At 44.1% G+C, this 27,775-nt stretch overlaps 1 protein-coding gene across 4 annotated transcripts in view; it reads left to right on the top strand.

The window, feature by feature from the left end:
• The first annotated feature begins 6,571 nt into the window (after window positions 1-6,571).
• The window catches only part of KCNS3 (potassium voltage-gated channel modifier subfamily S member 3), a 59,350-nt gene continuing 38,146 nt past the window's right edge, over window positions 6,572-27,775 (top strand). The window contains exon 1 of one of the 4 annotated variants that reach the window (XM_003826995.5): window positions 6,572-6,772. The gene's annotated coding sequence lies outside the window, so the exon portion shown is untranslated. Of the gene's footprint in view, window positions 6,773-7,379; window positions 7,533-22,131; window positions 22,296-27,775 lie in introns of those variants that run through there. The other 3 variants (XM_003826994.4, XM_034952654.3, XM_055108219.1) reach the window with 3 other exon arrangements.

The raw sequence follows: 27,775 nt of genomic DNA, 5'->3' as shown, positions 1-27,775 counted from the left end.
ATATTTCCAGCTGTTCATAAAGAGGAAGAGTGAGGTGCATTCAAGATGAAATGACCTGTGAGTTACTGCTTACAGAGAGTGGGGCGTTCACTGCCCACTGTGCTCATCCAGAAAGACTTTTTGAACTCTTCTCACCACCATATTTTGAAATGGAAGAATTTCCTTCTCATTATTGTGAAAAGAAATGGTGATTTTTTTTTCAAAAGAAATTTTAATGGAAAATGAAACAAGACAAAATATGTAGAACAGAAAGACATTCAGAAAAATAGTGTCTAAACACACATTTTCTTTTTTTAAACCCTAAGAATGAGTATTCTAGTCCCCAGGCTCCTGGCTGAGCCTGTGCCTGGATGCCTGGCCTTGGGCTCCCTTCCTTGCCCCAGGCGGGCCTCAGGCCCTGACCTCGTCTCCCACCTCCACTTGAGGAGCACGTTCAGGGTGGTTACAGCTGACTCCAGGCCCCTTTTCTTTCAGAGGATAGGGGGCAACTTCCTCACAGATGCAGCCTAGTGATGCCACGTGTGGCCCTCTTGTGTATGATATTTAGTTTAACACAGGCTTTCTGGGACACACGGGAGAACCTGGGTGCCTGTGTTGTGGTGTGATGGGTTTCCACTTGAGCACTTAGAGAACCCTTTGTCTCACGATGATGGACACTCCTATTTCCTTCCCTTCCCCAACCCTGGGTCACACTAGACCTGTCATTCCTCTTTATATCACTAAGAGCCGGGTAGTAAGTTTGCCAGTTATTTCCCACAGGGCTGAAGGAAGGCTCTGTCCTAGCAGCCTTGATTCTGGTAACATAGGGTCTTTCTTTCTTTCTTTCTTTCTTTCTTTCTTTCTTTCTTTCTTTCTTTCTTTCTTTCTTTCTTTCCTTCCTTCCTTCCTTCCTTCCTTCCTTCCTCCCTCCCCCCCTCTCTTCCTCTCTCTCCTTCTCTCCCTCTCTCCCTCTCTTGCCCACTCCTCTCTCTCTCTCTCCCTTCCTCCCTCCCTCCTTCCTTTCCTTCCTCCTTTCTTCCTTTCTTTCCATTCTTCGTGGGATTCCTTAAACATTTTATTTGAATCTCATTTATAAATATTTTAACTTTTAAGAACTAATAAAACCATCATGAAGACTCAAGAGTGCTATGCCAAAACTTTAACACACTGAAACTCATCAACAGGTTGAATACTTCTGACACAATCCCCCAGTTTGCTCATGCTTTAGAATAAAACTTCAGCTGTGCCTAGCACTTATCAGAACCTCCTCTGGCTTAGAGTTGGGAGCTCTCAGTGGCCTGCACACGGGAGGTGGGAGGGAGTGAACTGACTGCCATTGTCACCTCACCAGACACACAGACTAGGACCTGGTACCTGGGCCAGAAGGTGTGGGCTACTCTCGCCTTCAACATAGGGTATTTTCATAATACAAGGGACTGGGGAACATGAAGAAGAGGGATCTTCAGATGCCAGCACCCAGGTGTGAGGGCGACATCCGAATCCCCACTTTTCAGCAGGCAGAAACTCTACCCTTGAAGATGGATGTGAGTGACAGAAACCACAAATAACAACAGCTGAAATGAGATGCTAGTTTCTTTCTTTCATATAAATGAGGGCAGTCCAGTGCTGGTAAGAGGACCTAGGCCCCTTCTAGCTACTCATCTGACCATCCTTATTATGTGGCTTGTACCTGTGGGTTCAAATGTCTATCCAGATCCAGTTATCTTCTCTGTGCTCCAGAGAGCATGAAGGCAAAAGAGGGAAGGGGAAGGGCACTCCCCTCTTCCTGTGAGGACACTGCCCAGAAGCTGAATGTGCCACTTCCACTGACGTCCCATAGGAAATAAGTCAGGTACATGCTGTCCTCTCACTGCTAGGATGTGTAGATTTTATCCTAGGCAGCAATATCGCTAGGAGGATGGCCAACTGTCCTGGTTTGCCCTGGAATGAAGTGGTTCCTGAAATGCCGGACTTTGAATTTTAAAACTGGGGCAGTTTCAGACAAACTGGGAAGAGCTGGTCACTCTAGTACCCAGTAATACTTGGAGATATTATTACTGAGAAAGCAGAAATGATCATGAGGGTATGCCCAGGATTCTTTGTCATGGGGATACTCTTCATTTGTCTAGTTGGAAATGAAGGCTGTGCCTTAAGTTCCACCCCACAAATGAAGGGCTACTAAAGAGGTGCAAAATGCCCCCAGAGGAACAACCATGAGGATGACATATCTGGTCTTTGCTCCCTCTTGGTTTGCTTTCCTGTACCTTCCCCTGTTGTCTTTGTTCATCCATCCATCCAGTTATCTATGCAGGCATCCAATAATCTCCCTTTTCATTCATTTTTTTTTTTTTTTGAGATAGAGTGTTACTCTGTCACTCAGGCTGGAGTGCAGTGGTGCAATCTTGGCTCACTGCAACCTCCGCCTCCAAGGTTCAAGCGATTCTCAGGCCTCAGGCTCCCGAGTGGCTGGGACTATAGGCACCCGCCACCATGCCTGGCTAATTTTTGTATTTTTAGAAAGATGGGGTTTCACCATGTTGGCCAGGCTAGTCTCGAACTCCTGACCTCAAGTGATCCACCCACCTTGGCCTCCCAAAGTGCTGGGATTACAGGCATGAACCAGCACACCTGGCCACTTTTCATTCTTAAAGTATTTGTTGAGCATCTATAATGTGCTCTTAAGATATTGAGATGAACAACACCACTTAGTTCCTGCCCTCAAGGAACTCACAGTTTAATCCATCCATATAGACAATGAATGATAGTACAGGAGTCTAACTGTAATTGGAGCTTTGTACAAAGTATAATGGGACCCAGTAGAGCAAGCAACTGAATTTGCTTTGCGAGTCAGAGAAAGCCTCAGAGAATGGGTGACATATACTGGATCCTGGAGATTAAGCAGGCATTTTCCGGTGGAGAAGGAAACACTATAGGAACGAGGCATCAGAAAGGCAAGACTCAGATGGCATGCAGTGAGCATAGAGGAGAGATGGGCCACTTCTGTCGGGCTGGAATGTGAGGAAAGTGCAGAGGAGAGGGGAGGGGAGGTGGTGAGGAATGAGTAAGGCAGAGAGAAAGGTGTGAAGAGCTTGAAATGTGGTAAAAAATCAAGTTGTGACCAGAGTATGAGCAATCTGGAAGGCCATCCCTGGAAATATTTTCGTGGGCTAACTTCTCAGACAGAGCCTTTCCTATACTAGAGTGTTATGAGGACCTGCCAGTGTGATGGAGTAAACACCTTCCTTTCCGTGCCTAGGGTCAGGCACAGGTGTTCTGTGGCACTCACCTTGGGCAATACTCAAGGGCCTTCAGAGGGTGATTCTGAGTACCTGAGGACAGCATTCCTTTGTGCCTGGAGACATAGCCTGTCACAGGGTTTTTTCTTTCTTTAATAATTTATAAAGTGTCTCCTTTTATCCATAGAAACATAAAGCTTTTAGACCTGGCAAGGGCCTTAAAGATGATATAGTCCCAACCCAAATGGAGGGCCCAAGAGGAAATATCACTGAGGTAATCAGGGACAGAGCTGAATCAGAATTCAAGTCTTTGTACTTGAAGATCATAAAGATTTAAGGAATTTTTCTTTTTCTTTTCTTTTTCGTTTTTTTTAGACAGGGTCTCGCTCTGTCACCCAGGCTGGAGGGCAATGGCACCATCTCTGCTCACTGCAACCTCCACATCCTAGGTTCAAATAATCCTCCTGCCTCAGCCTCCCAAATAGCTGGGACTACAGGCATGCACCACCATGCCTGGATAATTTTTGTATTTGTTATAGAGGCAGGGTTTTGCCATATTGCCAAGGCCGGTCTTGAACTCCTGGACTCAAGCAATCTACCCGCCTTGGCCTTCCAAAGTGCTAGGATTACAGATGTGAGCCACTGCACCCGGCCTTAAGAAACTTTTGATATAAAAATAATACCATAGGGCACTTAGAGTAAGCATACAATAATTTTGTGAAAAGAGCATGATCATTGTAGCAATAATCTGAAATAAAAACATTCTAGCTGATTGAGAACTAAATTTAATTTAATGTAAATTTAGTTCTGAGCTTCCTGGCAGCCAAGCAAAGACAGCGATATGATGGTTTACATGTTTTATTTTTACTTGGCAAAAGGTAGCATAGAAATAAGGGATTTAGGTTTTAACTAGGAGCAGATGAAACTGGGCAGCCTTCAGTAATTCACTTCACAAACATGCAGATCCAACAGAAGGTCCTGGAAATTCAGTCTTCAAGGAGCTTATTGTCTAGTGGAAGACAAACAGTTAAAATCCCATATGGTAGATTCTATGAAAGTGGGAGGCAAAGGGTGCTGAGGGAGTGTGGAGAGGAGACACACAACACACAACCCAGGATGAGAGAGGCGGCTTCCCAGAGGGTCGTGATTATGATGTGATTATCCACTGAATCTCATCCTAAGGGAGAAGGGGTCTGTTGGGCAAAGCAAAGCTTGGTGATGGGGAACTGTGTTCTTAGCTGAGGAGGCACTGCTGTGCGTTCAGAGAGTCAAGAAAAAGCATGGTGGGTCTGGGGAGTTGCAGGTGTTTCATGTGCTCAGACTAACTGGAGTGATATTCAGGCAGCTGGGTAGAAAGTGGCAAGTGAGAGGCACACACCAAATAAACGCTGCTCATTATGACTAGACCCCTCACTCCCAACCTTCCTGCCAGAGATGCGCACATCTTCATTTTCACCTGCAGACCTGTTCCAATTTAAGAAGCTAATGAGCACTTCCCTTTCCTTCAGGACTAAGGCAAGTACTAATCTAGCTGATTTCTGTCATTTGAACTTTAGTGAGAATAAAAAGTCGGGGACAGGTTTGGCTGTGGGGAGGGAAGGGAAGACATGGATGTGTGATAGGTGGGTAAGAGAGGGAGACCTCCAAACGAGGCCTGGAAGACAGACTGAAATGCATCCCACATTGGTGGCATGTGTCTCCATCCACTCCAGGAGTCCTCTGAAACCACAGAGGAGTGAGCATTATTGTCAACGATGATTAAATGATTGACCCCTCACAGATTAAATGCATGGTTTATCTAGATGCTTCTCTATAGGCACAGTTAATTAAGAGGGAACGGGATGTCATATCAGGAGGCATAAAGACTGGGCAGGAAGTGGGTGTGTGGGGAAAAGGAGGCAGTTAGTTCACAGCATGCCCCCGGTAATGGAGACTGGGGTTGGGGAAGGGGCTACATACCGTGTGTGTGAATTTACCACTTTGCCTAGCTCAACCTTGGTCAACATTCAAGAGTAAACTTTTGGGGAGCAGACCTGCCTCAGGGGTCATCCGATGTGGTCCTTTTTATTATTTCATTGGCTTCACATGATTACCCTGGGAGAGAGGAACTTTCCTTACAGATGACAAAACCAGGGCTGAAAGACGAAGTGGCTCCCTGCAGGGCTCAGCAGGGTAAGAAGTCCTGTCTGTCTCTCTGACTCTCAGATCTGTGGCCCTTCTCTGTGCCCACTCCTACATGCCCACCGTGGAGGCCCACCCCTTCTGTCCTCAGCTCCTGCAGATGCACAGGGGCCCTTACTGGCTCCCACTGTGTGTGCCTTCCCGACCGCTCACATGTGCCGCCCAGACCCCAGGAGAAAGACCTCACTGCCAACTCTTCTGCACTGCAGGTGCCTTCTGCTGTGCTTAGAGATTCTGAACATATTTCCTTCTCAAGTAAACCATGCTGGACTTTTTGGATAAACTTAGTGATTTTAAAATGATTAAATAGGTAACTGCTGGGAGAGATCTGGAAGCATTCTTCTAAGGTGTTGATAAAATGTAAATATATTTTTAGAACAATCTTAGAGCTTATGCTAAAGAAGATGAACTATGTAAGAAAGTTACCTTCTTCAGCCACTTGTAAATAGCAGTGTAGACCAATGCTTTGGATCCTCTTCCACAGGAGAGGAGACAAGATTGGAGGAACCAAAGAACCATGGAATTAGGGACAAATGGCTCAGAACAGTGCTCTGCAGACACATGCATCTGTACTTTGCTTCCCAGGAGCCAAATGAAACTGTTGGAGCTTGGTGGGCTCCAGGCCTCAAGGGGAAGACCACCTTAGGCTTTAGCTTTTCCTCTGCCCTTCCTGCCTGCTGTTAGCCTCTCCTCTGGACCAAAACTCCCTTTAAGGGGAAAACCTCCTCTTTGAAGCCCACAAGATACTGTGAGGATTACTGCCTTTTTCGGATTTCCAACGTGGGTTTTTCATTAAGCAAAGAACAATTAGAAAACCCACAGATAACATAGGGTATTCAGTAAGTTCAGGAAAGTGTTTTTCACCATCTCTTTGCCCCCATTCCCTCCCCAGCGCTTGGCTCAAGGTCTGGAGCTTGAATCTGTGTCGTCTTCCTAGGTGCTTGCCTGAGGTGAGTGGTCAGCGAGTGCTGGCTTGGGGGCAGCTGGCAGGGCGTATGCTGCGGGTAGGAACCCAGGGAACACTGGGCGCCTTAGCTTGGAGCAGCTGGCTCCGAGGAATTGTTCCACGTCTGCACAACTTAAAAATCTGCAGTTTGGGGGCGGGAGGGGGAGCGCGGGGGTGGGTTCCGAAGCGTCCCATTTCTCCTCCTGGCTGTTAACTGAGCGCTCTCGCTCAGTGCAGCGAGGCCAGCGATGCCTTCTGGACCACACGCTGTCCTCGCCGAGGTCCTGGTTTGTTTCTCAACGTCGGCTGAAGGCATCGTCCCCTGACTTCCTCTTCCATTCGTCCTTCCGAAAGGGGACCCGACTGGTTCCTCTTCTACATATGAGGCGCATCTGCTTGGTGCAAATGCCCAAGCACCTCTTCTGACTCGGTGAGTGGAGGAATGAGACAAAGCATCTTGTTCTGCACTGTGCCTGAGTCTTCAGGCAGCGGGACCGGTGGCAAACATTGGCAGGAACTGGAGCTATATGTACTCTCCTTCGCACTTTGTTTTAAAACAAGTTTGGGCCTCGCGATTTCCTGAGGAAATCCAGGCAAATTAGCAAAGTGTCGCTTGGGCCGCGACTTTAGAAAGGCGGTTGCCCCAGCCGCCCGGGCCGCGGGGGAGGTCATCTTTTTCCCGCAGGGCCACGGCGCTTCCGGCCCAGGAGGGCGCGCAGGTGGGAGGCGCGGGGCGCGCTCCTGGTCCCACCCGGACAGCGCTGGCCGCTCCGGGGTGACTCTGCACTTGGGCCTGGGCGGGGGCGCGCGGCCGGCAGGGCAGCGTCTAGGTCTATCGGTCTGTCCGCCTGTCTCGCGGTCGGAGCCCCGCAGTCCTCAGCCGCCCGTGCCCTCGGCCCGGGGCGCCCGGCTGCGGGCCCGAAGCGAGGGGCTGGCGGAGCTGCGACCAATGGGGCGGCGGCCGAGCGGCGGGCCCCGCCCCGTCCCGTCCGGCCCCGCCCCGCCCGCAGCTCCCGGGAGCCTCGCTCCAGCGGGGCGGGACCGACGGACAGACCGGCCGACGCGGGCCACCCCGCTCTCCTCGCCGCCGCGGCGGCAGGCGCGGGGCCGCGCCGCGAGGCCTGATCCCTGCAGCGCGGGCGGGCGGCGTCGCAGAGCGGAGCTAGCTGGATGCGTCCGGACTCCTGCAGGTACCTGGCTGGCGTCCCCACCTCCCTGCGCGCTCCGGAGACTTCTCCGGGCGACCCTGCAACTTTACCGCGCCTTCCCCCACCTTTTGCTGCCCCAGTCCCCTGTGGTCCAGGTCGCGGGTGCACGACCCCGAGGGTCTACGGCCGCAGAGCACTTTCCGTCCTTCTGGGCGCCTGGCCCGCGGCGCCCGCATCCTCTGGTCCCCAGAGCCCGCCGTCGCTGGAGCCCTAAGGCTCCGCCTGTTGCGTGAACTGCGGGCTGCTGAAGCGGTGGCTGGGTTGCTTTGAAAGCCTCGGGGAAGGTATTTGGGATCAGCTTTCGGGGAGTGGGGTGGGCTATGGTCAGGGGGAGGACCACCTGGAGGCGGGAGAATCGATGAGCCGGAGAAAGGCGGCACCACGCGTAGGGGCATCCCCGGGGCGTTTCCTTGGCCGGGAAGCCGTTCCTTCCCTTCCTCGAGAGGAGGCGCTTTCCTGGCGCTTGTAAATGCTTCCCGGGCCGTCTGCTCCGCCTTCTTTGTCATTCCTCCCCTCCCCTTTGCCCTGCAGCTGTGCTAGGCGCCCCGCGACAGTTGCAGGGAAGAGCGAACCCAGGGCCCTTGCTCTTGTGCAGCGCTGCGCCCTGGGTGGGGACGGCGTGGGGCTTGCAGCGCAGGTGTGGAGTCACTTGCGGACTCTGCGTTTGGATCAGTGGCAGTGGTGGGGAAGGGTCACCCCGGGGTCAGGAACTCCTCTTTTTTTTTTCGCGCCCTTCTGGGTGGCTGCCCGACCTCCTGAGGCACCTTGGCTAGCAAGCGAGCCAGTCTTGCCGGCAGGGGCCGCGGCGAGCCTGGCTGGGCGCCTTTCGCATTGCAGGGCTTGTCCTGCACCCCCAACCCCGCTCTGTCCCTTCTCGTTCATTTGGAGAAAGGAGCACCTTTTGCATTCTTGATGTCTCCCCCCGGTTTTGTCTGGGGAGACCAAGCCGAAAGCTTCACTCGGGTGGCCCGCAGCAGGGGCAGAGGACAGCAAAGAGCTACCTCCACCTGCCAAAATGACCCAGGGGCCCTGGTTTGGTGCCAAGGCGCGAAGTGGGGGGAGGGGCGGTAGGTGTTCCTTACGTTCCTGCCGGAGAGTAGCTTTGTGGTTGGCCCGGAGCCTTCGGGTTTTTTGTCTTTCACCCTACCCTCTGAAAATACTGGAGCAGATGAGGACAAACAGTTCAGAAGCCTTTCCTGTTTCTTTCCCTGTATTTGCTCAAGCGATTTGCGTAACCATTCACTTAGAACTGTGTAAGTCACTCCTAGTTGCCCCCCTTCTTAGACTATTTGCAAATACCTGCCCAGGTAAACGGGAAGCACGCACCTATCTCTTTGCTGAAGGCATATGCCCTCGTGCTTTGTCTTCCCTGCATATCTGGAGCCGAAGAGGTGGCTTTGATTCTCTAGCTGAACTTGGTGTAATGTGCAGGCTCCACTTCTTACCTGGGTGGTGACCTTCTTGAGGAGATTGACTCGTTCAGTATGCATTTCCCACCAGCCCGCCATGGGCCAGGCCCCAGGATGCACTCGGGGACAGACAGCAAATGGATGATATAATTTCTGCACCCAGTCTAGTCTGTTCTTTCTTTCTCACCAGCTTCCCTTCTTCTCTTGTTCTAATATTATGTTTGTCGTTTCTGAACTAGGAATTGTCAATATTGGGATCCAGAGAAGGTCATATGAAGGTGCCATAGAACTCTGAATCCAAAGCATGTTGTGAATATACTAAGGAGACTTGCGGGATCAGTATTAATTGAATCTTTTGTCTGAGCCATAATTACCTGAATAGAGCCATTGATGAATGCAGCTACGCTAAGGTTTTGCTGGTCAAGTGTATGAGGGCAAATTGGGAGGTCAGAAGCAGTCTTTGTTCTGTTCTGAAATATTATAATATTAAAAATCCAAAGCTCTGGAGCTTGAGTTTGCCAGCAAAGCACCAACTGAGTATCATCATCTTCTTTTAAGAAGGAAGGGGGAGAGCGGGAACTGCAGCTCCCTCCTGTCTTCAGTAGGTTTTGCCCTTCACTGTAATTCTTCACAGACGTGCATCCCTCTGTTCTACCACCCATCTCAATCTGCCCTGTGTCTGGCATTTGCCGTTGGAATGTGTGTCAGCTTTGAGAGAGTAGGCACCACAGGATTTTCCTCCTCCTTTTCCTTCTATTTTTTAATAGATAACATTTATTAGCTGCATACTATATATCAGATACTCTGCTAGGCACTTTTCCAGGCATTATCTCATTTAATTCTCATAACAACTACATGAGGATGTGATGCTTGCTTTCTTCACTGCAGTATTGCTGTGGGAGCCAGCAGTAGATGGAACCCCCCAGGTGCATGTTTAGTCAGATGGGAGGCCAGTGGGAAATGGTGGGCCTGAGGTCTCACTAGGAGGAAGGACGGCTCTGCAGGGTATGTTGAAACAGAGAAGGTGGGTGTGTTTATCTGCTTATCAGGTGTCAGGAAAGTGAATCTTCCAGAGTGCCACCTGTGTGAAATACCCACAAAGAAACATCATAGAGAAGAGAATAGGATGTGGGGACCCAGTTTCCAGCTGTGATATCTATTTCTTTATGGCTCCTTGATTTGACATGTCATTTTGCTAATCTGGGTCTTGGTCTGTTTAGCTGCACTGATCTAGATCTCTAGTATTTATTGTTACGCTGTACTAGGCACTAAAAGCTAAAAGCTTTTACATGTATGAACTCACTTCATCCTGATGACAATCTTAGGATGGTAGGTTCTATTATTACCGTATTTTACAGGAGGAAAGAGAGACAAACTGAGTAACTTGTACAAGGTCACCCAGCCTGGAAAAGGTGAAGCTAGGATTCTATCCCTTGCAGTCTGACTGCAGAGCCACTGTGAGATTCAGTCTTCCTCATTTATTCCTACAGTTCCAACACTGTTCCCTGTGCTTAGGGGGATCTCGGACTACGTTTGTTGAACAGTGACAGAGGGCGCTTACAGTTACCAAGTGACTTTTGGGTCCCATGTCTCAGCCTTAAAAGGAACCTCAAAGACTGCATTAGCAAAATATTATTTTTGCCTTTGACAAAATAGTCTGCTTTTCGGTGAAATTCTGCCCAGCTGGTTAGGAAAAAAGGAAGATAAACCATAAAGATCATGGGCCAGGGAAACATTATGGTGAGTTTCAGAAAATGTGTTTATCAATATAAGAAATTCAGAAAAACCACAGAACACTTTGTACTCTGACTCAAATTTGTCAAGTAAATCAACCAGTGACCAATTCACGAGTGCTTATTGTATGGGTGCTAAGTGCCCAGTACTACAGGCAATGAAGGTAGGCAGAATCTATGACATGGTCTCTGAGCTTGAACTTATAGTGGATCTGGAGACTCCAGATCAGTGAGACAAGATAGAACAATACAGGATGCTAAATGTTTAAGTCCTGATAAAAATCACAATGACTCGGTCACATTTGTATAACCTATTGTGGTTTGTAGGAACTTTCACATGGGATATCTCATTCCAGTCCTCAGAGCAACTGAGAGTTATAAGCTATAGGTGGGGCAGAAGTTAGGAAGCCCATATTGCTGATGAAGAAATTAAGGCAAAGTGAGCCTTGAACTTGGACACAGTCAGGGGTCTTCTGACTTCAAGTCCAGCATCTTTCTGCCTCACTTCTCTCTGGAGCTAGAGAGCAGAACAGGAGGGCAGTGAGCTATCGAGAGTCCTTGGGGAGTGGGGAACTGAGTTTGAATTTCATCCTGGACCTGACCTTTGCTTGCTGGTCTTGACTACTGTGGGTGCTTAGTGGAGGCAGGGGATGGGGAGTAAGTACAAGCTGGAGAGGAGGAGAAAGAGGAGAAGAGTGTTGTTGTTTTATTGTTTCAGGGGCCTGCTGTTTTGTGAAGCCTCGAGTGAATACTCAATTATCATGAACATAATAACAAGACTTAAAATGTACAACAAAATGTAGGAACTGATTTAGAATTTTCCTCCCTGTTTTTCTTTATCATTTCTCTAGATCATCTTTTGAAACTTTTTAGCATATCTGCACATTATACTTTTTTTTCACAGTTGTTAAGAGGATCAAAATCTACACATTATAAAAGTAAACTCTTTAATAAGCTAAAATAGTTACTAGACTAGGTTGTGGTATTTTTCTTGTGGGCAAGAGGTCTCATTCTCTTTGGAATCCTGCACAGCCTTGCACTACGATTTGCTTTGAGGAGATACTGTATAAATATTGTCTTCAGTTGCACAAGTATTGAACGATAAAGGCATAAGATCTGCTTTTAGCCAATAATGTTACAGTTAAGCAGTTAATGTTGGCAGCAGCCAGCCTCAGTGAGTTTGGTGAAGTGCCAAATGAATGAAGTATCTTGCGGAGTATTCTACTAATCAGCCATCCGAGGACTTACCAGATGCTCACCAAAGGTGACATAATGATTAACTTATATAGTCACATATATGTATTCTCATTATATATTCAAATCCGTGCATACATTCATTCAACAAGTATTTGAGTACTTACATGATGTTATGTACTATGCTAGGTGCTGGGTATACTGTGGTAAAGGAAACGGCGGGGGGGTTGGGGTGGGGTGGGGTGGGGTGAGAAGTGGGAGGGAGACAGGCATTAAACAAACCAATGCAAAATTTAAGTAGTGGTAAGTGCTCTAAAGGACTTCATGGGAGAGAGTAACAAGGGTAGGGAGGCACTAGTTTAGATGAGAGGGTCAGAGAAGACCTTTCTGAGGAAGAGACATTTCATTTTGAGTGATAAAAGGAGTCCATTAAGTGAAGAGTGGGAGAAAGAGAATTCCAGGTTGAGGATTCTAAGGCAGGAATGAGCATTGAGCCTCTTTTTGTTCTATGCAGGAACTTCAAGAGAACAAGGGTGGGAACAACTGGGAGGAGGTTGTAGAAGAGGGCTGGGGTCATCCCATTACTGGGTATATACCCAAAGGATTATAAATCATGCTGCTATAAAGACACATGCACACGTATGTTTATTGCGGCACTATTCACAATAGCAAAGACTTGGAAACAACCCAAATGTCCAACAATGATAGACTGGATTAAGAAAATGTGGCACGTGTACACCATGGAATACTATGCAGCCATAAAAAAGGATGAGTTTATGTCCTTTGTAGGGACATATATGAAGCTGGAAACCATCATTCTTAGCAAACTATCGCAAGGACAAAAAACCAAACACTGCATGTTCTCACTCATAGGTGGGAATTGAACAATGAGAACACTTGGACACAGGAAGGGGAACATCACACTCTGGGGACTGTTGTGGGGTGGGGGGAGGGGGGAGGGATAGCATTAGGAGATATACCTAATGTAAATGATGAGTTAATGGGTGCAGCACACCAACATGGCACATGTATACATATGTAACAAACCTGCACGTTGTGCACATGTACCCTAGAACTTAAAGTATAATTAAAAAAAAAATATATATATATATATAAAGAAGAGGGCTGGGGTCAGATCAAGCTGTGCCCTTTAGGTCAAGTTCAAGGTCTTATGGTTTATTCTGAGGGCTGTGAAAAATGGATTTGCAGAAGGTGAGTGTCACAAGCCAATTTAAATTTATACAAGATTGCCTGGGAAGGCTGTGAAGAACAGACAGAAGAATAGACTGAAGAGGTACAAGCATGGGAAGCAGAAGCCTCGTTTGGAGGTGTGTTGTGTGTTGCAGAAGTGGAACCTAAAGTGAGATTGGCCTGGGTTGAAAGATGAATGGAGGTGAGGAAGTGCAGACCATACACATGAAGCTTTGTTGTGAAAGGGAGCAGAGAGACAGGATGGGTGTAGGGGCAGGTTTGTGTCTATGTGGAAGGCAACCTTGGCTGAGGTTAGGGATGTGAGTCCAGCTCTTTGGTAAATTAACAGATATATACCTCTGTGTGTAGAGTTATAGCACTTCTAGAAGATTAGACATTTGAATCCTATCTCTGGCTTTATCTCAAAATCTAGGTAACTTTAAGCATATCACTTTGAGTACTTCTAGAAGATTAGACATTTGAATCCTAGCTTTGGTTCTGTCGCCAAATCTGGGTAACTGAGCATATTGCTTGTCCTTCCCTGTTTTTTTTTTTTTTTTTTCTCACTGCCTGGTGATTTTATAATTTTTTTAAAAATGCAGTCTTCCTGCAATGTTCTTTAATAGCATTATTTATATGTGTTAATGTGGGTTATTTTTTATAAATTGAATTAGCAGAACTATGAATGGGGATGTAGGAACATTTGTGGTAGGATTCTAAGCATTTGCTCATTGTTGATCATGGATAAGCTGCTTTCAAATTAGCTTAAATGGAGAGACACTAATAATAAAGTCTAGTGGTGAGGAGACAGTAACCCTTCCAATGTAGATGGGATAAGGACTGATGGAGAGTCCTGGGCATGGTTATGAGCCACTTTTTGTGTTTCAGTGGGACTCCTCCTTACCTGGTCTTCTTCATTGCATGAGACACTTCCTCTGTATGCATGGATATCTGTTAAAAAGATGATAAGAGAGGTACATCTGGTCTGTTTTCTGAGAACCCATTTGTGTTAGGGTTTTCTAGACAAACAGAACCAATAGGCTGTGCATATGTGTAGAAAGAGATTTATTATAAGAAATTGGTTCACGCAATTATGGAGACTGGCAAGTCCAAAATTTGCAGGATGGGCCAGCAGGCTGGAAACCCAGGAGAGCCAACACTCCACTTCAAGTTTGGAGGCAGTTGCTATACAGCCTGGAAGAGCTGATGTTATAATGAAGTCCAAAGGCAGGTTGCTAGAAAATTCTTTCCTGTTTGAGGGAGGCTAGGCTTTTTGTTCTGTTCAGGCTTTCAGCTGATTTAATGAAGCCCACCAGCATTATAGAGGGCAGTCTGCTTTACTCAAAGTCTACCAATTTATATGCCAGTCTCTTCCAAAATACCCTCACAGAAACACTGAGAATAATGTTTGACCAAATGTCTGGGCACCCTGTGACCCAGCCAAGTTAACACATAAAATTAGCCAGCACATCACATTTAACAGAATATACTGGCCTAAACATCAATAATGACCGTCACAGATAACCTGATGGGGCATTAAAGAAGGATAGAGTATCCAGTGATCAATTTGTAGTTGTAGGGAATGAGAGTATAAATAGGGCCATAGAGCCTGGGCGACAGAGTGAGACTCCGTGTCAAAAAAACAAACAAACACAAACAAACAAACAGGGCCATAGAACGGAAAGTTATTCCAAAAATCAGTCAAGTCATTTGCTGCCTCTGGACTTTAGGAATGCTGGCTTAAATCCTGACAAATAATTAGTGTATAGAGATAAAAGAATGCCAGCAGACTAAATTTGGGGCTTCAACATGCTTATATATTTTTTACTTTTATTCTGCTGTGCACTGGATTGGCTTTCCTAAGTCCTGATGGACATGCCATGGTGAACCGAAAAGCATTTCCTATGATTTACTTGAGATAAAAATGTAACTGGCCAAAGAGATGGGAGAACTTCATGGTTGAATACTATTGTTTGTAGATTTGGATTGAGTGGAGATGTTGTAGCAAAGGCATTTCATTATTCTTGTCTTTGAGTTCAGACAAAACACTTCTTGGCAGTATTTTTTTTGTGTGGGTTTTTAAGATCTGAGTTTTCTAAGTATGGTACCTTCGTGAGGCCACTGATGTAAGACCCCAGTCTTCCCTTGGTGCTCAGATGTTACGAAGATGAGATTCAGCCCTGAGGCTCAGGCTTGAGCTTCCATGACAGAGCTTGTCTCCTCTGGGATAAAAGGGTAAAAAGAAAGGAAAGTACCATGTATGGCAGTGTTCATCTGTGTGTCCCCATCCATCCATCCATCCATCCATCCATCCATCCATCCATCCCATTCTTCCACCACCCATTTAAATGTCCATCCATCCATCCATCCATCCATCCACCCACCCACCCACCCACCCACCCACCTTTGCCACAGTGTAAAAAGGTATCAGGGTCCCCATGCCCTCTCATCTTCCCCTTAAATCACAATTCCTACAAAGTAGGCTCTTTTGAGATGTGAGCATAGGAGTCTTGTGAAAGTTTATGCAAAACCTGAGAACTTTGTTTTTTAAGCAGGTTCCCCAGACTTGTTGATGTAATTAGAAATTGAATGTCAGCATGGTGCATCTTTTTGGTGATGAGAACCGAATTTTCTTCTTCCAGCCTCTCTAGACTTAAAGCAGCACACGTTGCTTTCTCATGTAATTTTTATTTTATTATTGTTTCTCTTCTATTATTATTATTGTTTTTATTTTTCCATAAGTTATTTGGGTACAGGTGGTATTTGGTTACATGAGTAAGTTCTTTAGTGGTGATTCGTGAGATTTTGGTGCACATATCACCTGAACAGTATACACTGCACAATATTTGTACTCTTTTAATCCCTCCCCCCGCTCCCACTCTTCCCCCTGAGTCCCCAAAGTCCATTGTATCATTCTTATGCCTTTGCATCCTCATAGCTTAGCTCCCACATATCAGTGAGAACATATGATGTTTGATTTTTCCATTCCTGAGTTACTTCACTTAGACTAATAGTCTCCAATCTCATTCAGGTCACTTTAAATACTGTTAATTCATTCCTTTTTATGGCTGCGTTGTATTCTATCATATGATCGATCTATCTGTCTATCTATCTATTTATCTATCTCTTTATCTATATATATATCACAGTTTCTTTATCCACTCATTGATTGATGGGCATTTGGGTTGGTTCCACGATTTCGCAATTGTGAATTGTGCTGCTATAAACATGTGTGCAAGTATCTTTTTCGAATAACGACTTCTTTTCCTCTGGGTGGATACCCAGTAGTGAGATTGCTGGATCAAATGGTAGTTCTACTTTTAGTTCTTTAAGGAATCTCCACACTGTTTACCATAGTGGTTGTACTAGTTTACATTCCCACCAGCAGTGTAGAAGTGTCCCCTGTTCACCGCATCCACTCCAACATCTACTGTTTTTTGATTTTTTGATTATGGCCATTCTTGCAGGAGTAAAGTGGTATCACATTGTGGTTTTGATTTGCATTTCCCTGATCATTAGCGATGTTGAGCATTTTTTCATATGTTTGTTGGCCATTTGTATATCTTCTTTTGAGAATTGTCTATTTATATCCTTAGCCCACTTTTTGATGAGATTTTTTGTTTTTTTCGTGCTGATTTGTTTGAGTTTGTTTTTGTCGTAGATTCTGGATATTAGTCCTTTGTCAGATATATAGATTGTGAAGATTTTCTCCCACTCTGTGGGTTGTCTGTTTACTCTGCTGACTGTTCCTTTTGCCATGTGAAAGCTCTTTAGTTTAATTAGGTCCCAGCTATTTATCTTTGTTTTTATTGCATTTGTTTTTGGGTTCTTGGTCATGAAATCCTTGCCTAAGCCAATATCTAGAAGGGTTTTTCCATTGTTATCTTCTAGAATTTTTGTTATTGTTCCAATGCTATCTTCTAGAATTTTTATAATTTCAGGTCTTAGGTTTAAGTCCTTAATCCATCTTGTTGATTTTCGTATAAGATGAGAGATGAGGATCCAATTTCATTCTCCTACAGGTGGCTAGCCAATTATCCCAGCACCATTTATTGAAAAGGGTGTGGAGTCGGGGGATGGGGGAGGGATAGCATTAGGAGATATACCTAATGTAAATGATGAGTTAATGGGTACAGCACACCAACATGGCACATGTATACATATGTAACAAACCTGCATGTTGTGCACATGTACCCTAGAACTTAAAGTATAATAAAAAAATATGTATATATATATATATATATATATATATAAAGAAAAGGGTGTTCTTTCCCCACTTTATGTTTTTGTTTGCTTTGTTAAAGATGAGTTGGCTGTAAGTATTTGGGTTTATTTCTGGGTTCTCTATTCTGTTCCATTGGTCTATGTGCCTGTTTTTATACCGGTACCATGCTGTTTGGTGACTATGGCCTTATAGTATAGTTTGAAATCAGGTAGTGTGATGCCTCCAGATTTGTTCTTTTTGCTTAGTCTTGCTTTGGTTATATGGGCTCTTTTTTGGTTCCATATGGATTTTAGAATTGTTTTTTCTAAGTCTGTGAAGAATGATGGTGGTATTTTGATGGGGATTACATTGAATTTGTAGATTGCCTTTGGCAGTATGGTCATTTTCACAATGTTGATTCTACCCATCCATGAGCATGGGATGTGTTTCCATTTGTTTGTCTTGTCTATGATTCCTTTTAGCAGTGTTTTGTAGTTTTCCTTGTAGAAGTCTTTTGACTCCTTTGTTAGGTATATTCCTAAGTATTTTATTTTTTTTGCAGCTATTGTAAAAGGGGTCAAGTTCTTGATTTGATTCTCCGCTTGGCCGCTGTTGGTGTATAGAAGAGCTACTGATTTGTGTACATTAATCTTGTATCCAGAAACTTTGCTGAATTCTTTTATCAGCTCTAGGAGCTTTCTGGAGGAGTCCTTAGAATTTTCAAGGTAAACGATCATATCACCAGCAAACAGTGACAGTTTGACTTCTTTCTTAGCAATTTGGATGCCCTTTATTTCCTTCTCTTGTCTGATTGCTCTGGCTAGGACTTCCACTACTATGTTGAAGAGGAGTGGTGTGAGTGGGCATCCTTGTCTTGTTCCCGTTCTCAGAGAGAATGCTTTCAACTTTTCCCCATTCAGTATTATGTTGGCTGTGGGTTTGTCATAGATGGCTTTTATTACCTTAAGGTATGTCCCTTGTATGCCGATTTTGTTGAGAGTTTTAATCATAAACGATGCTGGATTTTGTCTAATGCTTTTTCTGCATCTATTGAGATGATCATGTGATTTTTGTTTTTTAATTCTGTTTATGTGGTGTATCTCATGTATTGACTTGCATATGTTAAACCATCCTGGCATCCCTGGTATGAAACCCAGTTGATCATGGTGGATTATCTTTTTGATATGTTGTTGGATTCAGGTAGCTGTATTTTGTTAAGGATTTTAGCATCTGTGTTCTTCAAGGATATCGGTCTGTAGTTTTCTTTTTTGGTTATATCCTTTCCTGGTTTTGGTATTAGGGTGATCCTTGCTTCATAGAATGAATTAGGGAGGATTCCTTCTTTCTCTATCTTGTGGAATAGTGTCAAAAGGATTGGTGTCAATTCTTCTTTGAATGTCTGGTAGAATTCTGCTGTGAATCCATCTGGTCCTGGACTTTTTTTTTTGGCAATGTAAAAATTACCATTTCAATCTCACTGCTTGTTATTAGTCTGTTCAGGGTAGCTAATTCTTCCTGATTTAAGCTAGGAAGGTTGTATTTTTCCAGGAATTTATCCATCTCTTCTATGTCTTCTAGTTTATGTGAGTAAAGGTGTTCATAGTAGCCCTGAATGATCTTTTGTATTTCAGTGGTGTCAGTTGTAATATTTCCTGCTTCATTTCTTAGTGAGGTTATTTGGATTTTCTCTCTTCTTTTCTAGGTTAATCTTGCTAATGGTCTATCAATTTTATTTATCTTTTCAAAGAACCAGCTTTTTGTTTCATTTATCTTTTGTATTTTTTTTGTTTGTTTGTTTCAATTTCATTTAGTTCTACTCTGATCTTGGTTATTTCCTTTCTTCTGTGGGGGTTGGGTTTGGTTTGTTCTAGATTCTCTAGTTCTTTGAGGTGTGACTTAAATTGTCTGTGCTCTTTCAGACTTTTTGAGGTAGGCACTTAGGGCTATGAACTTTCCTCTTAACACTGCCTTTGCTGTATCCCAGAGGTTTTGATAGTTTGTGTCATCATTGTCATTCAGTTTGAAGAATTTTTAAATTTCCATCTTGATTTCATTTTTGACCCAATGCTCATTTAGGAGCAGGTTATTTAATTTCCATGTATTTGCATGGTTTTGAAGTTTCCTTTTGGAGTTGATTTCCAGTTTAATTCCACTGTGGTTTGAGAGAGTGCTTCACATAATTTTAATTTTCTTAAACTTATTGAGGCTCATTTTATGGCCCATGATATGGTCTATCTTGGAGAAAGTTCCATGCATTGAATAGAATGTGAATTCTGTGGTTGTTGGATGAAATGTTCTGTATATATCTGTTAAGTCCATTTGTTCCAAGGTATAGTTTAAGTCCGTTGTTTCTTTGTTGACTTTCTGTCTTGATGACCTGTCTAGTGTTGTCAGTAGAGTATCGAAGTCCCCTGATATTGTTGCTGTCTAGCTCACTTCTTAGATCTGTTAGTAATTGTTTTATAAATTTGGGCGCTTCAGTGTTAGGTGCATATATGTTTAGGATTGTGATATTTTCCTGTGGGGCAAGGCCTTTTATAATGTCCCTCTTTGTCTCTTTTAACTGCTGTTACTTTAAAGTTTGTTTTGTCTGATAGAAGAATAGCTACCCCTGCTCACTTTTGGTGTCCATTTGCATGAAATGTCTTTTTCCACCCCTTTACTTTAAGTTTCTGTGATTCCTTATGTGTTAGGTGAGTCTCCTGAAAGCAGCAGATAGTTGGTGAATTCTTATTCAGTCTGCAGTTCTGTATCTTTTAAGTGGAGCATTTAGGTCATTTACATTCAATGTTAGTATTGAAATGTGAGGTACCATTGCATTCATCGTGCTCTTTGTTGCCTGTGTAGTTTTTTTTGTTTGTTTGTTTGTTTTTGCTTTTTAACTTGTATTTTTGTTTTGCAGGTCCCGTGTGATTTTTGCTTTAAAGAGGTTCTGTTTTGATGTGTTTCCAGGATTTGTTTCAAGATTTAGAGCTCCTTTTAGCAGTTCTTATAGTGGTGGCTTGGTAATGGTGAATTCTCTCAGCATTTGTTTGTCTCAAAAAGACTATCTTTTCTTTATATATGATGCTTAGTTTTGCTGGATACAAAATTCTTGGCTGATAATTGTTTTGTTTGAGGAGACTGAGGATATGGCCCTAGTCCCTTTTAGCTTGCAGGGTTTCTGCTGAGAAATCTGCTGTTAATCTGATAGATTTTCTTGTATAGGTTACCTGGTGCTTCTGTCTCACAGCTCTTAAAATTATTTCCTTTGTCTCGGCTTTGGGTAACCTGTTGACAGTGTACCTAGGTGAAGATCTTTTTATGATGAATTTTCCAGGTGTTCTTTGTGCTTCTTGGATTTGGATGTCTAGGTCTCTAGCATGGCTGGGGAAGTTTTCCTCTATTGTTCCCCCAAATATGTTTTCCAAGCTTTTAGAATTCTCTTCGTCCTCAGGAACATTGATTATTCTTAGGTTTGGTCATGTAACATAATCCCATACTTCTTAGGGGCTTTGTTCACATTTTCTTATTCTTTTTTCTTTGTCTTTGTTGGATTGGGTTAATTCGAAGACCTTGTCTTCGAGCTCTGAATTTCTTTCTTCTGCTTGTTCAATTCTATTGCTGAGAATTTCCAGAGCATTTCACATTTCTAAAAGTGGGTCTGAAGTTTCCTGAAATTTTTATTGTTTTTTTTTTTAAGCTATCTATTTCCTTGAATATTTCTTCCTTCACTTCTTGTATAGTTTTTTTTGGATCTCCTTGCATTGGGCTTCACCTTTCTCTGGTCCCTCCCTGTTTAGCTTAATAACTAACTTCCCAAATTCTTTTTCAGGTAAATCAGGAATTTTGTCTTGGTTTGGATCCATTGCTGGTGAACTAGTGTGATTTTTTTGGGGGTGTTGAAGAGCCTTGTTTTGTTATAGTACCAGAGTTGATTTTCTGGTTCCTTCTCCTTTGGGTAGGCTCTGTCAGAGGGAAGGTCTAGGGCTGAAGGCTGTTGTTCAGATTCTTTTGTCCCACGGGGTGTTCCCTTGATGTAGTACTCTCCCCCTTTTCCTATGAATATGGCTTCCTGTGAGCTGAACTGCAGTGATTGTTGTCTCTTTTCTGGGTCTAGCCACCCAGCGAGTCTGCCCAGCTCTGGGCTGGTCCTGGGGGTTGCCTGCACAGAGTTCTGTGATATGAACTGTCTATGGGTCTCTCAGCCGTGGATACCAGTGCCTGTTGCAGTGGAGGTAGCGGAGGGTACAATGGACTCCATGAGGATCCTTAGCTTTGGTGGTTTAATGCTCTATTTTTTTAGTAGTTGGCCGCCTGCCAGGAGGTGGCACTTTCAGCTGCGCTAGTATGGGGAGGAACCAGCAGTGGGTGGGGCCCTAGAACTCTCAAGATTATATGCCCTTTGTCTTCCATTACCAAGGTGGATAGGAAAGGACCATCAGGTGGGGGTAGGGCCAGGCACATGTGTCTGAGCTCAGACTCTCCTTGGGTGGGTGTTGCTGTGGCTGCTGTGGGGGATGGAGGTGAGATTCCCAGGTCACTGGAGTTGTGTACCTAGGAGGGTTATGGCTGCCTCTGCTGAGTCATGCAGGTTTTCAGTTAAGTGGGGGAAAGCTGGCAGTCACTGGCCTCACCCAGTTCCCATGCAAACTGAAGGGCCGGTCCCACTCCCACCGTGTCCCCTCCTACAGCCAGGAGTCTGTTTCCAGGTTGAGAGTGAGAGGGTCTTGAAAACTTGCCCGAGGCCATCTGCCTCCCAGCTGAGAAAGAAAGGGCTTTAGTTCTTCCTGGCCTGTGAAGTCTGCATGCCAGATTAGGATTCGCAACCTCGCCCCGTTCAAATTGTTACAGAGTTTGCCTAGAGAATTCCTTCTCCTTGTTGAATTTTACCCCCTGCATCTCTGGCCACCCTCATGATGGATCCCCGTGGTGCCAGGCAGGAATGGGCTGCTTGGGGACCCAGTGAGCTCCCAGGGCTTTTCTGCTGCTTCCTCTGTATTTCGCTCGGCTCTCTAACTTGACTCAGCTCCAGGTAAAGTTGGAAACTTCTCCTGCAAACAGACCTTCAGCTTCTCCACTGGGGGTGTGTGTTTGGGGGAGGAGGGTCTGCCTTTCCCACTTCCGCAGTTGGGGCACTCACAGTATTTGCGGGTCTCCTGGGTCCTGCAGGAGCAGTCTGCTTCCTTCAGAGGGTCTGTGGTCCTCTCAGTATTTCTGATTTGTTCTTGCAGCCAATCTGAAGCTAAAATTCACAATGCGAGCCTCCACATGCCGGAGCTGCAATCTAGTCCTTCCTCCCCTCTGCCATGATCCCAGGAGCCAGTTGTTTTTTTTTTATATATATGTATGGGGGTTTGAAGTAAAGAGTACAGGATGGACAGTTTAATGTGGCCCTGAATTCCAGTAGATTTGCTTTTAGTTGCTTTTTACCAGTCATCCCTATAACCCACATCAATGGAGTTAAGAATACGTAAGCAAGCCCTGTTTTACAGTCCTTCATTTATGTTATGTGAGCAACTCAGAAACAATTTCCATGCAGACATCATTAGACACTAGGATCAGGTTTCAGACTGCCCCACCAAAGCAGATATAAGCCCTAATGAGTGCACAGTGACATGGTTTTGAGTACCAGGACCCGAGCACTATATGATGTAGAAGGGAGGAGATGAGTTTTCTCTCCTAGGAAGGGGGCCACACACTTGCACCACACACCCATCCATGCAAACACACACCCTAGATGGGACAGTGCTCACTAATGTGGACTGCTTAGCTAATTTGATGTAAGTAGACAAACCACAAAAGAGCATATTATATTTTTTTGTGTAACAGACAATAACAGTCCTCCACAAACCCTGTTCAGGCCATTCTACTGTGACCTTCTTCAGATACCACCAAATAGATTGAGTGTGGAACTATTTCAAATTTCCCTTGTTAAACTGACTTCAGTAGGAAACTCACAGAAACTTTGATTGTGAACATCAGGTAGAGAAAGCCACGTTTTACTCCAGATTGCCTGGGGTTTGTTTTTCCCAAGTGTGCATTTGTATTTGCTGTGGAGTGAGAACTTTCTGCATGGCAGAAGGAAAGCCTGCACCTGTTCAGAGATGGTGCCTACAGCCATCTCCTGAGGCTTGGCCCTGAGCTGGCTAACGTCACTGCTGGGCTTGTTGGAGGGTGTGGGTGTTCTTCCAAAGACCTCCTTTGCTTCCTCAGCTCAATTCTACCTTGTTCTTTCTTGTATGGAGAACTTGGAAACTCAGAGAGCTGGGTGAATTTAGAAAATGGGCTGGAGAAAGGATAGGTGTGAGAATTCATTTTAATAAGTCAAATTTAAAACTTTTTTGACTTGCATTACCTGGGGATCTCATTATTTTATAATTTTTTTATATTGATGAAGTGTAGGATTAGTTATAATTGATAGTTCTGGGCAAAGCGTTTAAAAAATCCTCCCAGGATAGTTTTCAGAGACTGGATACGGATGTTTGTGAAGCATAAACACATTTTTACTACCTTCCAAAGAATGGTCTAGATGCTATATAAACCATCATATTTATTATATCTTTTAAAAAGTTAAGTAAAACTTTTTTTTTAACCTCACGAAATAAATAGTCACTCTGGCAACATACTACAGCAATAGACACTTGGCCCTCTGAGAGTTTTGCTGTAAATATGCTGAAGATTTATATAGCTTGGCAAAAACCACTCTATTTTCTTCTAGCAGCAATAAACACTTTTCTAAAATCCTTTGGAAATTCTACAACATGTCAGGTGCTCAGATGGGGTATAGAAAAACAACAGCTTAGTCAGACATTGAATCACCATGTCCTGGAGTCCCTAGGAAAGCCAATATGGTGAGAAGGTACCTCCCAAGCAGCCCTCTCCACAACATTTTGAGCAGGAAAACCCTTGTTTTTTCCTTTAAGTGGAATGTTCATTTAGTAAACTTTCACTGGACATCTCCCACGTGTTTACTGTGTAGCAGGCACTGATGCCACCATATGTCAGTGATATTGCCAAGAAATACCATTCTGCAGGCACAAAGGTGAGGTGCTTGTGTAGCATTAGGTGCGTGTATGTGGGAAGGTAGGGAGTACACTGAGAGAAAGTTTCCTGGAAGAGGCGACATTTGGACTGATTTCTTGAAGACAGAACTGGAGTTAACTGGAAAAGAAGGGAAAAGGACACTTCAATCAGAGAGAACAGCTTCGACGAGGTTTGGAAGGGAGAGTGTGTGGTGCAGCTGGGGATGGTAAATAATTTGATGGAGTAAGGCAGAGGTATGAGGTATATTGGTGGATGCTGAGGCCAAACAGACAGGATAGAGTTTAGACTCCATCCTGAAGATGCTGAGAAGCTATTGAAGATTTACATAGAGTATTGGCATATTCTGACCTATGTTTTTATTTCTTTTATTTATTTCTTTTTATTTTTTAGAGATGGGCTCACTCTGTTGCCCAGTGGAGTGCAGTGGCACAATCATAGTTCACTACAGCCTTCAACTCCTGGGCTCAGGCGATCCTCCCACCTCAGCCTCTTGAATAGCTGGGACTATAGGCTGGTACCACCACATCTGACTCATTTTTTATTTTTATTTTTTTGTAGAGGTGGGACCTTGCTATGTTGCCCAGACTGGTCTTGAACTCCTGGACTCAAGCAATGATTCTTCTGCTTCAGCCCCCCTAAAGTGCTGGGGTTACAGTTGTGAGCCACTGTGCCTGGCCTGTGACTTATAGTTTAGAAACGTCCCTCTAGCCATCCACGGAGGGGCAAAGGGCATTACAAGTAGAAGCAAAATGATGTCACTGGCTTATGACTTTGGGGGCATTGGAGAGGGGCCTCTGTCACCCAGATAGTTAATTGGTTTTGTTCCTTGATGGCTGAAATTCCTTAGACTCTTTTTTTTTTTTTTTTTGGAATTGAGAATTCTGGGAAGATTGAGTGGAATTTTTGGCCACATGTCTGTTTCATCTTCCTGAGGTCCCCCTAATTCCCTTTGGGTAATTATACTGCACTGTTGAATACTGACTTTGTAAGTAACTGTTAAGATCTCCCAAGAGGTTCCTTCTGCCAGCTTCTTCTCCCTGCCCCAGTATAGCCACTGGGTGGACAGGTGGTATGGGCTCAGCCAGTCTGATACTGTCAGTTGAGTGACTTGAGAATGGAAGAGACCTCTAGAGTGAGTTCTTTCCTATGGTGGCTCTCTGAAGAGATCTCTTCCTCTATAAATTATTCCTATAGTTTCTTTTTTTCATTTTTTCCACTTTTATTTCAGATTCAGGGGGTATGTGTGCAGGTTTGTTTACCTGGGTATATTGCTTGATGCTGAGGTTTGGGGTATGATGGAACCAGTCACCCAGGTAGTGAGCATAATACCAAATAGGTAGTTTTTCAACCCTTGCCCCCCTTGCTACCTCCCCCATCAGTAGTCCACATTGTTTATTGTTCCCATCTTTATGTCCATCTTTACCCAATATTTAGCTCCCACTCACATAAGTGAGAACATGTGGTATTTGATTTTCTATTTCTGTGTTAATTCTCTTAGGATAATGGCCTTTAGCTGCATTCATGTTGCTGCAAAGAACATGATTTTGTTCTTTTTTACAGTTGTGTAATATTCCATGGTGTATATGTAGCACCTTTCCTTTATCCAATCCACTGTTGATGGGCAACTAGGTTGATTCCATGTCTTTGCTATTGTGATTAGACCATGAAGAACATACAAATGCATGCGTCTTTTTGGTAGAATGTTTATTTTCTTTGGATATACCAGTAATGAGACTGCTGAGTTGAATGGTAGTTCTGTTTTAAGTTCTTTGAGAAATCTCCAATCTGCTTTCCACAATGGCTGAACTAACTTAAATTCCCAGCAACAGTGTGTACTCAGCAACCTTGCCAGCATTTCTCTGATCATCAGTGATGATGAGCATTTTTTCATATGTTTGTTGGCCACTTGTATGTCCTCTTTTGATAAGTGTCTGTTAATGGGGTTATTTGTTCTTTGTTGTCGATTTAAATTTCTTATAGATTCTGGATGTTAGTCTTCTGTCAGATGCATAATTTGCAATTTTTTTCTCCCATTCTATAGGCTGTCTGTTTACTCTTTGATAGTTTCTTTTACTGTGCAGAATCTTCTTAGTTTAATTAGGTCCCACTAGTCAATTATTTTTGTTAAAATTACTTTTGAGGACTTAGCCACAAATTCTTTGCCAAGGCTGATGTTGAGAAAGGTATTTCCTTTAATAAATGACTTCTAGAAAGAAAACCCAGGTTTTCTTCCAGGATTTTTATGGTTTGAGATCTTACATTTAAGACTTTAATCCATCTTGAGTTAATTTTTTTACATGGTTATAAGTAGGGGTTCAAATTTGTTCTTCTGCATATGGTTAGCCAGTTATCTCAGCACCATTTATTGATTAGGGAGTCCTTTCCCTATGGCTTATTTTTGTTGACTTTGTTGAAGATCAGATGGTTGTGGGTATGTGGCTTCAATTCTGGGTTCTCTGTTCTCTTCCATTGGTCTGTGTGTCTGTTTTTATACCAGTACCATGCTGTTTTAGTTACTGTAGCCTTGTAGTATAGCTTAAAGTCAGTAATGTGATGCCTCTAGGTTTTTTTTTCTTTTTTGCTTAAGATTGCTTTGGCTATTCAGGCTCTTTTTTTGGTTCCATATGAATTTCAAAGTAGTTTTGTCTAATTCTTTAAAAATGACATTAATAGTTTGATAGGAATAGCATTGAATCTATCTGTAGATTGCTTTGAGTTGTATGACCATTTTAATGATATTGATTATTCCTGTAATTTCAACTTTCAGGTTCCTCAGAAGGGCCCTGACTCCTGCCTGTTTCCAGGTGTGGCTTTTCAGGCTTCTCTTTGGTTCTAGGAGCTTCACATAGCCATCTGAAAAAATTACATTTGTTTGAGTTAGCTGCAACCAGTTGCTGCTGCTTGTGTCCAAAGAACCCTAATAGATGTAGGAAACGTCCAGAGGTCTTACTTCACACCAGAGTTTAAAGACTAATCTCCTAGCCTTTCCTACTGGTTTGAAAGGGGCGCAAGGAGAGAACATGAGGACATTATTTTCAGAGAGGGAGCAAGGGATGTTCTCAAAGGGGCAGAGGAAACTAAATCCCTGCAGACCAACTTTGCTGGCATCCCAGTATTGCTGCAGGCTGGTCTTGCTCCAAGGTCTACCTAGAGTGGGTCAAATTAGCATCAAATAGGTGGCAGCATTTCCTGTGTACTTTCAATTCCAGTTCTTTCTCAGATGGCACTCAGGGCTCTGGCAATACTTAGTGAAAAAATAACAATAGACTGGGTGCGGTGGCTGAGGCCTGTAATCTCAGCACTTTGGGAGTCTGAGGCCGGTGGATCACAAGGTTAATAGATCGAGACCATCCTGGCCAACATGGTGAAACCCCGTCACCGCTAAAAATACAAGAATTAGCTGGGCGTGATGGAGCACACCTGTATTCCCAGCTACTCAGGAGGCTGAGGCAGGAGCATCGCTTGAAC

This window comes from Pan paniscus, chromosome 12, assembly GCF_029289425.2.
Source record: "Pan paniscus chromosome 12, NHGRI_mPanPan1-v2.0_pri, whole genome shotgun sequence".
NCBI classification, from domain to species: Eukaryota; Metazoa; Chordata; class Mammalia; order Primates; family Hominidae; genus Pan; species Pan paniscus.
Note: the sequence above shows the minus strand (reverse complement) of the source record. Positions and strands in the feature narration are given on the sequence as shown.